Source organism: Chelonia mydas, chromosome 1 (genome assembly GCF_015237465.2).
Source record: "Chelonia mydas isolate rCheMyd1 chromosome 1, rCheMyd1.pri.v2, whole genome shotgun sequence".
Lineage (NCBI taxonomy): Eukaryota > Metazoa > Chordata > Testudines > Cheloniidae > Chelonia > Chelonia mydas.
In genome coordinates this window covers 229,203,689-229,219,434 of record NC_057849.1, presented here as the reverse complement: position 1 = coordinate 229,219,434, position 15,746 = coordinate 229,203,689, and the positions used below count along the sequence as shown (strand labels likewise).

The 15,746-nt window shown below is 43.8% G+C and overlaps 1 protein-coding gene across 1 annotated transcript in view; it reads right to left on the bottom strand.

Annotated features, from left to right (window-relative positions):
* LMNTD1 (lamin tail domain containing 1) overlaps positions 1–15,746 on the bottom strand; it is a 299,068-nt gene that overhangs the window by 161,912 nt on the left and 121,410 nt on the right. The window lies entirely within an intron of this gene.

Genomic DNA, 15,746 nt, shown 5'->3' with positions numbered 1-15,746 from the left:
AACAGAACCTAATGCTGCTCCTTTCCTTAAAGGAAATTACACTTCATGTCAACAAGTCCAGTCTCCATCACAATGGATATTTCACTCATTGTAGGTTATGCAAGCATGCTCACTGTCAGCTGTATGATCTTTCATCTCTAACAGCTGAGGGAGAATGACTATAGAATGACACCATGATATTTCTGTTCCCGTTGAGCATCAAGAAGTCTGCAGCCACACTCTTTCATCTCCTCCTTCAAATCCTCTTTTTACTGCATTCTCATAGCACCTCTAAAACAGCCATTGTACAAATAAAACAATCAAATCTCAATGTCAGCCAGGTGACAAGGAAAACAGACACAACATACCATATAAGATGAGAGAAAACAGAAGTTTAAACAGAGGACAGGGTTGGGAGTCCCTATTGGTCCCTGGAGAAAAACTCTGAGAGTCCACTTCCTTGTAAATCTGGTAGTCTGGTAACATCTGAAGGGACTTAAACTTCAATACATTAAGTATTTGATAAAACAAACAAACAAGTCACATATCCCCCACTGAGCCTCTTCTCCCCTGCCTTGCCACACTTCTCTTGGCATAAAGTTGGGATAGTAAGGGGAAGAGAAGAATGAAAAGTCCTCAGTGGGATAAGAAGAGAGGAAAGGATCTACCAGAAAAATAAGAAAGCAGCTGAAAAGTGTAGACACATTCCATCCTCTACCTTGCTTTCTACTGTCTGATGGGAGATCACTTCTTTCTTAGGGCTTCTCTATACTTTCCGGGGGATCGACGAGCAGCAATTGATGCATCAGTGGTAGACCCACTAAATCAACCACAGATCACTCCCCGTCGACTCCTGTACTCCACCAGATTGAGAAGAGTAGGGGGAGTTGACGGAAGAGTGTCTCCCGTTGACATCGCGTAGTGTGGACCCCGTGTAGTGTGGACCCTGCGTACTTCTAAGCTACGTCGATTTGAGTTATGCTATTCACATAACTCAAATTGCATAGCTTAGATCGAATATCTCCTGTAGCGTAGACAAGGCCTTAGAGTCTACAGTCTGGAAGGAAGCCTTTGTTGATACCTGCTCCTAGTAATGTTGCTCCTGCTATTGTTCCCATGCCCCTATTGATAGTAAATGCCTTTCAGGTGGAAGCGGAAAAGTTGTTTCTTTGGCAGATTTCAACATTCACATGGCCTACAAATACCAGATTTTGCTGACAATGGGAATGCTCTTTCTCTGCCTCATAGAAATACGCTTCCTGTTGGTACTCAATTACTTTCTCTTTCAGATCTAATCTTGTGAAGTAGTAGTACTGGTATATTTTTGGTGGTAGGTGTGCATGTGTTCCACTGCAATGAGTTCTGTAGTCCTTTTGTGCCTGGAAATTTAACAAACTTAATCCTATTTGCAGTTCTTTTCTATAATCTTACTTGATACTCACTATAATTCAGTGTGAGTGTCACCAGAATACTCCGGTTGCTTTGATTTGCCAGAATGGGGTAAAACATCTGGAGTCTTTTGGTGAATCGGGCCCATTGGGTTGTATTAAGCTTCAAGTAAGATTCTGGTTAAGTGAACTTTATGGCTGCTCTGCATTACTGGAGCAGCAAAAAAACATCCGGGACATAACTGTGTGAACCCAGCCCTCTATGAACAGTCCTTCTATATATTTAAAATGTATAATGCATTATATATACTATTATCTCACAATGCGATTAGTGTTGTAACATTCTACAATAAGACAGTGAGAGTGGTGGGAAACAGATGACAAGATGAAGTGAACGGCTGGCATTACTGAGCATTAAGAAATTGGCTAACCATTTGCACAAGTATCACACTGTAACAGTTATTTCCTATTTTAAATATAAGGAAGTAGCGCTGGTATTTATGGTACCGCTGTGTAGCAACTCTTTGTAAATATTAACTTTTTAATGGTGACCACTATATGTGGCCAGCATAGAACATGAAGGGAATAGGCTGATTTCGTAAAAGGAATGGAAAGCCAGGTGTGGAAGCAAATGGACTGTTGCAGTTAGATGGGATAGCAGCATACGATCATTCATTGAAAGGGGAGTATGGAAAGCATAAAAGGCCAGGAAGTGGCATGTATTTTTGTCAAATTGAACTGTACATATGCTGTACCTTTTTTAAAAGGTATAAAAGGCGAAGCTTCTGCTCCCATTTGAATTTTGAACGTAACTATGTCTGTGTAATTCCTATCCAGAGGCTTGTGCTCAGCTGCAGTTAATTATTTTTTCTTTGAAATGCATAGAACATATGCACCCTAACATATGAAAAATGTGCAGAAATAGTGCAAGTATATTTGACTGAAGGCACTACATTAGAGTTTTAAAAAGTGCCTAGGACCTTGCAGGATCAAGCCTGGTCTGAGTAATTCCCATTTACTTCAATGAGAATTACTCATACCTATGGTGACCCCAGTACCTCTGGGAGGTATTAACATTGGGCTTGTTGTTGATTAGGGATCCAAAGAGCATGGGGAAACCCATCTCTTTAAATATCTCCAGGCTTAGCTCAGAAAAAAAATTCAGAGAATCTTTTAAACATGTTTCTTTGGTTCTGGATTCTATCTCTCTCTGAAATTGCATTCAGGTAAAACTATTGCTGAGAATTAATACTGGTTGAATTCAGGCTTTATTCACCCTGAACCCAACAAGCCAATGCTAGTGAGTTCATGTTGTGACCCACGGACCTCTTGATGCCAAATGACACATGGCATAAAGGGTGCATAAGGATTACAGTGATCCCCTGGCTCTCGTATTTACATTCTAGCTCACCAAAGAGAGTCATGTAATGTCTCTAATGACAGTTCATGTCATACAGGTCCTCAAGCATTGTGAAGTGCATGTACGGGTGATATTTAAGGAGCTATATATCTCTCCAAAATATGTTCTTAAAGCATGTAAGGTGACATGCCCTACAATGGTTCCACAAGACAGGAGATAAATGTTTATCTCTCTGGCTACATGTAAATGAAGTATTGCAAGCTTTGAAATGGAAACCTATTAACATATTGAATCAAATACTAACGGAAGGATGTGAAATCAACATGGAAGACGCACACAGGAAAAAACAAGCTGCAGGGGTTTATCCTGTTTGCAAACTAAAACAATGGTTTGGAAGAATATTTCAAGAGGTTGTAGAAGAACCACCAGTTATTCCTTCAATCTGCAAGGACAAACTGCCAGCAAGCTTGATCTTATGAGAAGGGTTTCAAAACCAAACTGGCTGAAAATACTGGGGAAAGAACACAGGGTAAGCTATCTTTTAGGAGATAAGGGAATGACTTGTTAGTTAAGCTTAGGTTTCAGAGTAGCAGCCGTGTTAGTCTGTATTCGCAAAAAGAAAAGGAGTACTAGTGGCACCTTAGAGACTAACCAATTTATTTGAGCATAAGCTTTCGTGAGCTACAGCTCACATCGGATGCATCCTGTGAAGTGAGCTGTAGTTCACGATAGCTTATGCTCAAATAAATTGGTTAGTCTCTAAGGTGCCACTAGTACTCCTTTTCTTTTTGTTAAGCTTAGTCTCTAGAAAGTGTGTTATGATTTTGTTTTATATGAAATCATTGATTCTCATCTCTCACACCAGTTTTTGTTTGAATCTCTATTCCTTCTTAGATAAATAACCTTTTTTTATAACGGAACTCAAGTGCTGTATGTGATACAGGAGAGGGAGTTTAAGGTAAAACTGGTAAACTGTGGTACTTTGGGAACGGGGATCTGGGATTTCTGTGAGTGTCCAGTGATCAGGAGATGCATACCACAGGGGGACACTTTGAAGAGACTCAAGGGCTGGGGTACATCTGTTGTCAACCTACAAAATGAAGACAGAGCTGATGTAGCCCAGAGGAGAGTGGCTGATGGGATAGTTGTTTTGGGGAGCTAACACCCCAACTAGTTCAAGCAAGACTCCCTTGTGCTGGAGGCAGGAGGTAACAAGGTGACTCACAGATGTGGGTGCCCCAAGAATTATCACGTGTACTCCCAAGCCAAGAAAGGACTGGTCTGTCAGCACTGAACCATAGCTAGTTGTCTGATCAGCGGCTTATGGGTGTGGCACTGTAACTGAGTGAATACATACATTATAAAGAAAAAGACAGGACAGGGTTTTTGACTGCAAAAAAACAACAACAACATTGTTATGGGACAGATTCAGTCCTGGTGTAAAAGGATTCAGCTCCAGTGGATTTCATTGGAGTTACACCCATTTACACAGGAGAGCTGAACTTGGCCCAAAAAATCACAAGTAGAGGAGAAAGGATCTTCAGTAATTGAGGTTTGAGTGAACAGTCTATTAAAAATCTTGGAGAATTCTTTGGTATAACATTGCTGTATTTCCAAATGCTCATGTTATTTTATTCATTTGAATTTTCAAAGCAGCATGTTCCCCTTTAACAAATTGTCAAATAATTTTGTACCCTACTGTGTGAAGAAATTAGTCAGGCCTTTTTATCAAGTTGGCAATATCTGACGAGATAATATAATGCCCCTGGCACTATAAAATATTAAATATTGTGGATTAAGTTCTTGATAAAAGAGCAATAGAAAGTAGCATTTGATTAAAACTGTGCCCTTAAAATAGCTCTTTTAAATCATTTAATTAAAAAATTAAATTGCATTTGAATTGCTTGATTACTGTTTAATAACAGCACAGTGTACATCTAAGCCACTGCTGGAAAAAACAATTTTATCCTGCTGTCCCACTAGGAAAGTGTCATAAGTTTAGAAGTTTTGACTCAAAACCTTCTAATTCTAAGACTTCTGCAATTTTCATTTTGGAGAGCCAATTCCTTCTTTATATTAAGAATGCATTTTAAAAGTAAAAAGAAAGGTAATTTTGATGGTCTGGATGGAAATCTATCTTGATAGTGCCCCTATAAAATATTCAGGCATTCTATTCTCCTTGGCCTGTAGGGACAATGTTTATGGCACTGATCTCCTGTCCCTGAGGAACTCAGCCTCAGTGCCACCTCCCCGCCACACAGATTAAAAACCCTGTTCCATGTATAAATAGCATTTGTGTCTCCCACAGTGGCAGTAACAGGGTCATGAAAAGAACAAGGTACTTTGAAAAAAATGTTGGTAATGTTCTAAACCAGATGGTCAGTCTGAGCCATCAGGACTTTGAGCAATTTCACAGTCATAGGATTTTAAAAATTGTAAATGTCATGATTTCAGCTATTTAAATCTGAAATTTCATTGTGTTGTAATTGTAGGGGTCTTGACCCAAAAAGGAGTTGTGGGGGGGGTCACAAGGTTATTGTAGGTGGTGGTGGGGTTGTGGTACCGCTACCCTTACTTCTGCACTGCTGCTGGCAGCGACGCTGCCTTCAGAGCTGGGCAGCTGGAGAGCGGCAGCTGCTGGCCTGGAGCCCAGCTCTGAAGGCAGCACCGCCATGAGCAAAATGAAGGATGACCTGGTATGGTATTGCCACCCTTACTTCTGCACTGCTTCTGGCAGGGCACTGCCTTCAGAGCTGGGTGAAGTAAGGGAGTCAATACCACAACTGCCCTAAAATAATCTTGGAAATCCCTTTTGGGTCAGAACCCCCCGTTTGAGAAACGTTGGTCTCCCCTATGAAATCTGTATAGTATAGGGTAAAAGCACACAAAAGACCAGATTTCACAGGGGAAGACCACATTTCATGGTCTGACACACGTTTTTCATGGCCATGAATTTGGTAGGGCCCTAGTTATGGGTCTATTACAGGCGTGGGGGAGGGGGGTGAGGTTCTGTAGCCTGCAATGTGCAGGCGGTCAGACTACATGATCACGATGATCCCTTCTGACCTCAGAGCCTATGGGTATGTCTACACTACGAAATTAGGTCAAATTTGTAGAAGTCGGTTTTTTAGAAATAGGTTTTATATATTCGAGTGTGTGTGTCCCCACAGAAAATGCTCTAAGTGCATTAAGTGCATTAACTCGGCAGAGTGCTTCCACAGTACCGAGGCTAGAGTCGACTTCCGGAGTGTTGCACTGTGGGTAGCTATCCCACAGTTCCCGCAGTCTCCGCTGCCCATTGGAATTCTGGGTTGAGATCCCAATGCCTGATGGGGCTAAAACATTGTCGCAGGTGGTTCTGGGTACATATCCTCAGGCCCCCGTTCCCTCCCTCCCTCTGTGAAAGCAAGGGCAGACAATCGTTTTGCACCTTTTTTCCTGAGTTACCCGTGCAGACGCCATACCACGGCAAGCATGGAGCCCGCTCAGGTAACCGTCACCATATGTCTCCTGGGTGCTGGCAGACGCGGTACTGCATTGCTACACAGCAGCATCAACCCCTTGCCTTGTGGCAGCAGACGGTGCAGTAGGACTGGTAGCCGTCATCATCATGTCCGAGGTGCTCCTGGCCACATCGGCCAGGAGCGCCTGGGCAGACATGGGCGCAGGGACTAAATTTGGAGTGACTTGACCAGGTCATTCTCTTTAGTCCTGCAGTCAATCCTATTGAACCATCTTATGGTGAGCAGGCAGGCGATATGGATTGCTAGCAGTCCTACTGTACCATCTTCTGCCGGGCAGGCAAGAGATGAGGATGGCTAGCAGTCCTACTGCACCGTCTTCTGCCGAGCAGCCATGAGATGTGGATGGCTTGCAGTCCTTCTGCACCGTCTGCTGCCAGCCAAAGATGTAAAAGATAGATGGAGTGGATCAAAACAAGAAATAGACCAGATTTGTTTTGTACTCATTTGCTTCCTCCCCTCCCCCGTCTAGGGGACTCATTCCTCTAGGTCACACTGCAGTCACTCACAGAGAAGGTGCAGCGAGGTAAATCTAGCCATGTATCAATCAGAGGCCAGACCAACCTGCTTGTTCCAATAAGAACAATTACTTAGGTGCATCATTTCTTATTGGAACCCTCCGTGAAGTCCTGCCTGAAATACTCCATGATGTAAAGCCACCCCCTTTGTTGATTTTAATTCCCTGTAAGCCAACCCTGTAAGCCATGTCGTCAGCCGCCCCTCCGTCAGAGCAACGGCAGACAATCGTTCCACGCCTTTTTTCTGTGCGGACGCCATACCAAGGCAAGCATGGAGGCCGCTCAGCTCACTTTGGCAATTAGGAGCACATTAAACACCACATGCATTATCCAGCAGTATATGCAGCACCAGAACCTGGCAGAGCGATACCGGGCGAGGAGGCGACGTCAGCGCGGTCATGTGAGTGATCAGGACATGGACACAGATTTCTCTGAAAGCATGGGCCCTGCCAATGCATGCATCATGGTGCTAATGGGGCAGGTTCATGCTGTGGAACGCCGATTCTGGGCTCGAGAAACAAGCACAGACTGGTGGGACCGCATAGTGTTGCAGGTCTGGAACGATTCCCAGTGGCTGCGAAACTTTCGCATGCGTACGGGCACTTTCATGGAACTTTGTGACTTGCTTTCCCCTGTCCTCAAGCGCATGAATACCAAGATGAGAGCAGCCCTCACTGTTGAGAAGCGAGTGGCGATAGCCCTGTGGAAGCTTGCAACGCCAGACAGCTACCGGTCAGTCAGGAATCAGTTTAGAGTGGGCAAATCTACTGTGGGGGCTGCTGTGATGCAAGTAGCCCACGCAATCAAAGATCTGCTGATATCAAGGGTAGTGACCCTGGGAAATGTGCAGGTCATAGTGGATGGCTTTGCTGCAATGGGATTCCCTAACTGTGGTGGGGCCATAGACGGAACCCATATCCCTATCTTGGCACCGGAGCACCAAGCCGGCGAGTACATAAACCGCAAGGGGTACTTTTCAATAGTGCTGCAAGCTCTGGTGGATCACAAGGGACATTTCACCAACACCAACGTGGGATGGCTGGGAAAGGTACATGACGCTCGCATCTTCAGGAACTCTGGTCTGTTTCAAAAGCTGCAGGAAGGGACTTTATTCCCAGACCAGAAAATAACTGTTGGGGATGTTGAAATGCCTATAGTTATCCTTGGGGACCCAGCCTACCCCTTAATGCCATGGCTCATGAAGCCGTACACGGGCAGCCTGGACAGTAGTCAGGAGCTGTTCAACTACATGCTGAGCAAGTGCAGAATGGTGGTAGAATGTGCATTTGGACGTTTAAAGGCGCGCTGGCGCAGTTTACTGACTCGCTTAGACCTCAGCAAAACCAATATTCCCACTGTTATTACTGCTTGCTGTGTGCTCCACAATATTTGTGAGAGTAAGGGGGAGACGTTTATGGCGGGGTGGGAGGTTGAGGCAAATCGCCTGGCTGCTGGTTACGCGCAGCCAGACACCAGGGCGGTTAGAAGAGCACAGGAGGGCGCGGTATGCATCAGAGAAGCTTTGAAAACCAGTTTCATGACTGGCCAGGCTACGGTGTGAAAGTTCTGTTTGTTTCTCCTTGATGAAACCCCCTGCCCCTTGGTTCACTCTACTTCCCTGTAAACTAACCACCCTCCCCTCCTCCCTTCAATCACCGTTTGCAGAGGCAATAAAGTCATTGTTGCTTCACATTCATGCATTCTTTATTCATTCATCACACAAATAGGGGGATGACTACCAAGGTAGCCAGGAGCGGTGATGGAGGAGGGAAGGAAAATGCGACACAGCACTTTAAAAGTTTACAACTTTAAAATTTATTGAATGACAGCCTTCTGTTTTTTGGGCAATCCTCTGTGGTGGAGTGGCTGGTTGGCCGGAGGCCCCCCCACCGCGTTCTTGGGTGTCTGGGTGTGGAGGCTATGGAACTTGGGGAGGAGGGCGGTTGGTTACACAGGGGCTGTAGTGGCAGTCTGTGCTCCAGCTGCCTTTGCTGCAGCTCAACCATACACTGGAGCATACTGGTTTGATCCTCCAGCAGCCTCAGCATTGAATCCTGCCTCCTCGCATCACACTGCCGCCACATTTGAGCTTCAGCCCCGTCTTCAGCCCGCCACTTACTCTCTTCAGCCCACCACTTACTCCTCCCGGTCATTTTGTGCTTTCCTGCACTCTGACATTATTTGCCTCCATGCATTCGTCTGTGCTCTGTCAGTGTGGGAGGACAGCATGAACTCAGAGAACATTTCATCACGAGTGCGTTTTTCTTTCTTTCTAATCTTCACTAGCGTCTGGGAAGGAGAAGATCCTGTGATCATTGAAACACATGCAACTGGTGGAGTACTGGCTCCAGGTCCAGGGTGAGAAACAGTTCCTGGCTGTCGGGGAAAACCGGTTTCTCCGCTTGCTTGCTGTGAGCTTTCTACAACCTCATCATCATCATCATCATCATCTTCTTCTTCGTCCCCAAAACCTGCTTCCGTGTTGCCTCCATCTCCATTGAAGGAGTCAAACAACGCGGCTGGGGTAGTGGTGGCTGAACCCCCTAAAATGGCATGCAGCTCATCATAGAAGCGGCATGTTTGGGGCTCTGACCCGGAGCGGCCATTCGCCTCTCTGGTTTTCTGGTAGGCTTGCCTCAGCTCCTTAAGTTTCATGTGGCACTGCTTCGGGTCCCTGTTATGGCCTCTGTCCTTCATGCCCTGGGAGATTTTGACAAAGGTTTTGGCATTTCGAAAACTGGAACAGAGTTCTGATAGCACGGATTCCTCTCCCCATACAGCGATCAGATCCCGTACCTCCCATTCAGTCCATGCTAGAGCTCTTTTGCAATTCAGGGATTCCATCATGGTCACCTCTGCTGATGAGCTCTGCATGGTCACCTGCAGCTTGCCACGCTGGCCAAACAGGAAATGAGATTCAAAAGTTCGCAGTTCTTTTCCTGTCTACCTGGCCAGTGCATCTGAGTTGAGAGTGCTGTCCAAAGCAGTCACAATGGAGCACTCTGGGATAGCTCCCGGAGGACAATACCGTTGAATTGTGTCCACAGTACTCCAAATTCGACTTGGCAAGGCCGATTTAAGCACTAATCCACTTGTCAGGGGTGGAGTAAGGAAATCGATTTTAAGAGCCCTTTAAGTCGAAATATAGGGCTTCATCGTGTGGACGGGTGCAGGTTTACATCGATTTAACGCTGCTAAATTCGACTTAAAATCCTAGTGTAGACCAGGGCTAGGAGAGGTATTCCACAGCAGCATGCACTTGACAGGCAGCAGATATTGTACACATTGGAACCACATAGGACTTCATGGTCATTGGCGAGACTAAAACTCTTTCAGAAAGGCATACACCTTTCACTGGAACTAAAGGAGAACCTCCCTCCATGGTAGCAGCATTAGGGTTTACATGCCCTGTAGGCTAGCCACTGAAAGGTAACAATCACCCTCAAGATGCTTTGACTTTCAAAGTAGTAGGGCCTCCTGGTGGTGATATGGGAATGTCAGCTGTCCTAGGCTCTATAGACCTAGATTCTAATTTCACAGATCCTTGGGTTACTGCCCCACCCCCAATTTCAGGGGTGTCCTTTCTGCCGGAAGCTGGGAATGGATCACTCAATAATTGCCCTGTTCTGTTTGTTCCCTCCGAAGCATCTGGCACTAGCCACTGTTGGAAGACATGAATGGGCATATGAATGTTTAGCGCATCTGGCATGTAAATATCTTGTGACACCGGCTACAACAGTGCCATGCAAACACCTGTTGTCACTTTCAGGTGACATTGTAAACAAGAAGCGGGCAGCATTATCTCCTGAAAATGTAAACAAACTTGTTTTCTGAGTGATTGGCTGAACAAGAAGTAGGACTGACTGGACATGTAGGCTCTAAAATTTTACATTGTTTTATTTTTGACTGCAGGCTTTTTTTGTACATAATTCTACATTTGTAAGTTCAACTTTCATGTTAAAGAGATTGCACCACAGTACTTGTATGAGGTGAATTGAAAAATATTTCTTTTAGTTTTTTTTACAGTGAAAATATTTGTAATCAAAAATATAAAGTGATTACAATATAAAGATATTCTATTATTCTTTAACAGTGTGATTAATCACAATGAGTTTTTTAAATTGCTTACAGCCCTCATTGCAAATGATTTACAATCAATACACCATATAACCCAATTTAGCAGCCTGTGGTTAACTGATGGCGGGTCATTTCTGCAAACAGCAACCTCACCACGCATTGCTTCCCCCCACTCATCAGCTGCCTTGTTTTTGTGAAGGTACCCAATGTCTCCAAAACCCTTCAGATAAATTGGGTTATATGATATAGGGCCTTCTTCAACCAACCATTCAAATACATCTACCTCTAGTGAGGAACAGACCCACTGCTTAACAGCACATAACACTACAATATTTTAATTAAAGCTAGAAGAGAAGATAGTATCCAATTAAAAATACAAGAGGCGATTTAGTTAAACTAGCCATAACTAAACAGATTTACATGAAGTGATATGTATAAATATAATGGGATTTGGGAGAAACCAAAAAGATCTTCAGATTGCATGGGGGGAAAAAAAAAGTCTGCAACTCTGCTCCTACTTCTGCTGTCTGAACTACCCGGGACTTTTTCCTTTCTCAAATGCCAGTGTTGCAATCACATGTGCTGCTAGAATGGATCAGAGTTCAAGTTTGCAGGTAACCCACTCCAGGATGTAACTTAACGCAGTATTTGTTTTTCCTAGAGGAAATAACAAACCAAGTCATAAAATGCAGGAAAGGTTATGCCTTCAGGCACTCAAGTCGAAGCAAGCATTGTTGAATATTAGCCAGCCAGGGTCAAAAAAGAAAAAAAAAACATAATAAAATCTGGGCTAAAACATTTTTGTTTTCCAACTAAACCAGATATATTTTTAAAACTGCAACTAAAGCTCAGTTCTTTTTCAGACTAACTATAATGATTGACCCTTAATCAGAGCTATGATTTAACAATTATACTGCTGTTCAAAGACATTAGGGAGAGTATAATCATGATGAAAAATTAACCTACAAAAACAACAACATGGGCAGAGAACACTGTTGGATTTCAAATACTATCGTGAAATGGCAGATGGTGTCTTTTTAACTTATACACAGCCACATTTTCATAAATGTTCACTCACTTTTGGTACCTTAATTTTGGGTCCCCAATTTGAGACAAATTCTGCCTTATTTTTGAGGTGTGGAAGACCTGCAACTCCCTTAAAAAAGGATGATTACTTTTAAAATTATTCTCTATAAACCAAATAGTCCTGGAATTACTATGCATTATGGAATGGATCCTGCGCCAGTTGAAGTCAAAGGCAAGCCATGAAGAAATAAGACCCAAAGGACATTGCATTAAGTTATTGGATGACTTTCTGCATTACAAAAACTGATGTAAAGAGTGAGTTTTGAGTTGCTGAGAGTTCATGGAAAAGATGATCCAAAGCCAAAAGCATGCATCTGACCACTCCCCACTCCCGCAATACATAGCTTCAGAAATGTGGTTAAAACAGGATCCTGGTCTGAACTCATTTGTTTTTAGTTGGGAAAACCAAAAAGTGACCAATGATATTTTGTGAAACCAAACCACCTAACTTTGTTCACCTGCATGCAAATTATGTTGGTCACTATTTTGTAGTAAGTTCGTGGTCAGCTGTTCTTGGTTGCAAAGGGTCAAAGCTGCAACTCCCAGAATGACCTGCGGGAATCTTCACCTTTCTGCCACTGGGGGTAGGAGGAAAGAGGTTACTGTGGTTGGGTTACGGAAAGAGCGTACTCAATGAATTTTCAGTGTGTTAAAATGATGCAAACACTAAGCCAGTCTACACTACAAAATTACTTCAGTATAGCTGAGTCACTCAGGGGTGTGAATAATCCACACCCCTGAGTGCCATAATTATACTAACCTAAGCGCTCCCGCTGATGTAGGTGCCGCCTCTCGCAGAGGTAGAGTTATGAAGTTGACAGGAGAGCTCTCTCCCATCAGCTTAGAGCATCTTCACTAGAAGAGCTACTGTAAATCTGTAGGTTTCAGAGTAGCAGCCGTGTTAGTCTGTATCCGCAAAAAGAACAGGAGTACTTGTGGCACCTTAGAGACTAACAAATTTATTTGAGCATAAGCTTTTGTGGGCTAAAACCCACTTCACTGGATTTGTAGACGTGCCCTAAAGCTGTTTTGGTACTCTAAGGCCTCTAGACCAACTCTTTCAGATTCCAGAGAAGGCTTTTGGAACAGCCCTAGGAAAGATTTCTTCCCAGAGAATCCATCCCAGGTTTTTAATAAGTGCAGTGTATGTTGAGAAAGGATTTTAGTTTAGTCTACTGTGTGTAAATCCTCAGGCAGTGCAGACATGATAAATAAAGCTCATAGTTATGTACCTTAAGACTGCATCTTAGTGCCTTGGCTTAAGGAGCTCCTAGTCATTCGGCATATATAAAAAACAAGTCCTAAGACTGTTACGCTTGTTGAATTCACTGCTCTAGCAGAGCGCTACAAGTCTATGCATTCCAAAGCTGTATCTACAAAGATCAACAGAACAAAGCAGGCACAGACACATTTTGGGCCAGATCCCCAGGTGGTGTAAATGAGCATTGTTGCACTGACTTCAATAGCTATGCTGATTTACACCAGCTGAGAATCTGGCTCTTTATGTTTATCTAACCCCAGAATATAGTTTTACAGTGCTGGGCCTGCTGCCATGTCATAATTTCTTTATTTATGGAGTTTTGTGGAGTGTTGCTTTTGTAATGACTACTTGGAACAATTTTTTAAAAGAAAATATGGTTTTGCACAGCTTAGTGGGCTTTTATTATTTGTATCTTTTTGATTCCACTTCCTAAATAAGAGATGGCCCCATACACAGTGCACTAGTTGGCGAGGTGTTCCCTCCCCCACTTATGGCATTCAACATGAATTAAATGAAGTGTTCTATGCAATTAAACCAATTAAAAAGACAGATAGAGAACGCAATGTCTTTTTATGATGAAACAAACTCCTTTTATTCCTCATATTAAATCAAGGTCATTGTGGAGATTGCATGTTTGAAACTGAAACAGTGGAGTTATGACAAACAGGGAAACTAAAACCATGCTGCTCAGCATGTGAAAAAGTTGCCAAGACATGGTACTTCAGTTCCTCCCCCTCCCACCCGTGTGCAAAAAAAAGACCTAGGTGATGATTGAGAAGGAAATAATAAGCAAGGGTGGGATAAAAATAAAAGAAGCCTAAGGACTTGTCTACACAGTGTCTTAGTCCACACTAGCGGGGTGTCAATTCTAGCATGCACTAGTGTGCTGTGCACTAAGGGTATCGCTACACAGCAAATAAAAACCTGCTGCCGACCCATGCCAGCTGACTTGGGCTCCCAGTTGTGGGGCTGTTTCACTGCAGTGTAGATTTCTGTTTCTAGGACCCTGTGAGGCAGGAGGGTCCTAGAACCTTGTGCCTACCCCAAGCCCAGAAGTCTACACAGCAATTAAACAGCCCCTTAGCCAGAGCACTGTGAGCCCGAGTCAGCAGTGTAGACATATCCAAACTGGCCCACGTGGAACCTGCTGGTGTGCACTAAAAGTTCCCTAGTGCATGTTAACAGAGGACTGTGTGAAAAGGGCTTACATTCATGCCCACTAGGGAACTTTTAGTGCACACCAGCTGGGACCACATGGGCCAGTTTGGATATGTCTACCAGCTGGGACCATATGGGCCAGTTAGTGCACACCACACTAGAATGTACCCCCCATGTGCAATGTGTTGGATTCAATTCAAGGGGTTTCAATGTGAACCATTTCTATAGTTGCAGACTATATCCCTTTTGCTTTGATTTTGAATTAATCCAAAGCCACACAGGAAGCAGAACTTCTAAGCTTTGCTTGGCTCTATCTGTAACCGCAGCTCAGCTCAAACACTCTCAAAACTAGGCCCATGAACACAAGTGTTTTGGATGCATCTGCACTACAACCACAAGGTGCGATGGCGGCTCGTGTAGACATACCAGAGCTAGCTTTGATCTAGCCAGCTCGGGTACTGGAGCAGCAATGCCGCAGCAAGCTGAGTTTCAGCTCAAGCTTAACTCCCCGAGTAATTACCAAGGGTTCTGGGTGGGCTTGTACAGCCTCTGCCGAAGCCTGGTTCTGCTGCAACTTCACTACTCTGGTGCCTGTAACCAAATGCAAAAGTCGCTCAGAGTTTCCAATATAGTTCAATGCAGCAAGGATCAATGTCCATCTCGGAGCTGCTGTTTTATCTGAGCGGGTAGGCAGACAGATACACATACACATAGAGAGACATATCCATAGGCATCCATAGGAAGATATACAGGATATAATTACATTTCATCCGCCCTGCAGGAAAGTTCTTGCCCTGCTGGGGTAATTGCACTGAATACCAGTGAATTCCCGTAAAAGACATTTTCTTCCCACAGGACCAGTGGAATTTCATGACTCAAGTACTGTAGATCGATCGAAAACATGTCACATCCAGGACAATTGTGGAGCTCTCTCTTCTTACACAGCTTTGTAAGTCTATTTTAGGAAAGATAGGAAACACAACTGATGTACCACACAAACCGTGATACAATGCAGTCAAATGGTATGGGATGAATCAGCTGCTCAATTGATTACAGGGAGGGGCAAAGCTACAAAATTTAGACCCAGGTCCAATTTCCAAGACATCCTCCCAGTCCCTCTCCCCACCTGAGTTCAAGGGTGTTTGGATTAAAAGGTTTTCATTTGAGCCTATCCCTACTTGTTCAGCAATAGTTAAACAAGAGAGGTCCCCACTAAAAGCCTGTCATACGGTCCAACATAGATCCACTGAAGTATAAGAGTAAATCCCATATACATTACTAAGCACTACTGCAATAGACAATCCAATGAATAAAAAAAATGAGATGCTTGCAGACCCAATTAACAAACATGCACAGATACCTACAGGGATGTAGTCAGAGTTCATTTCAGGGAGGCAG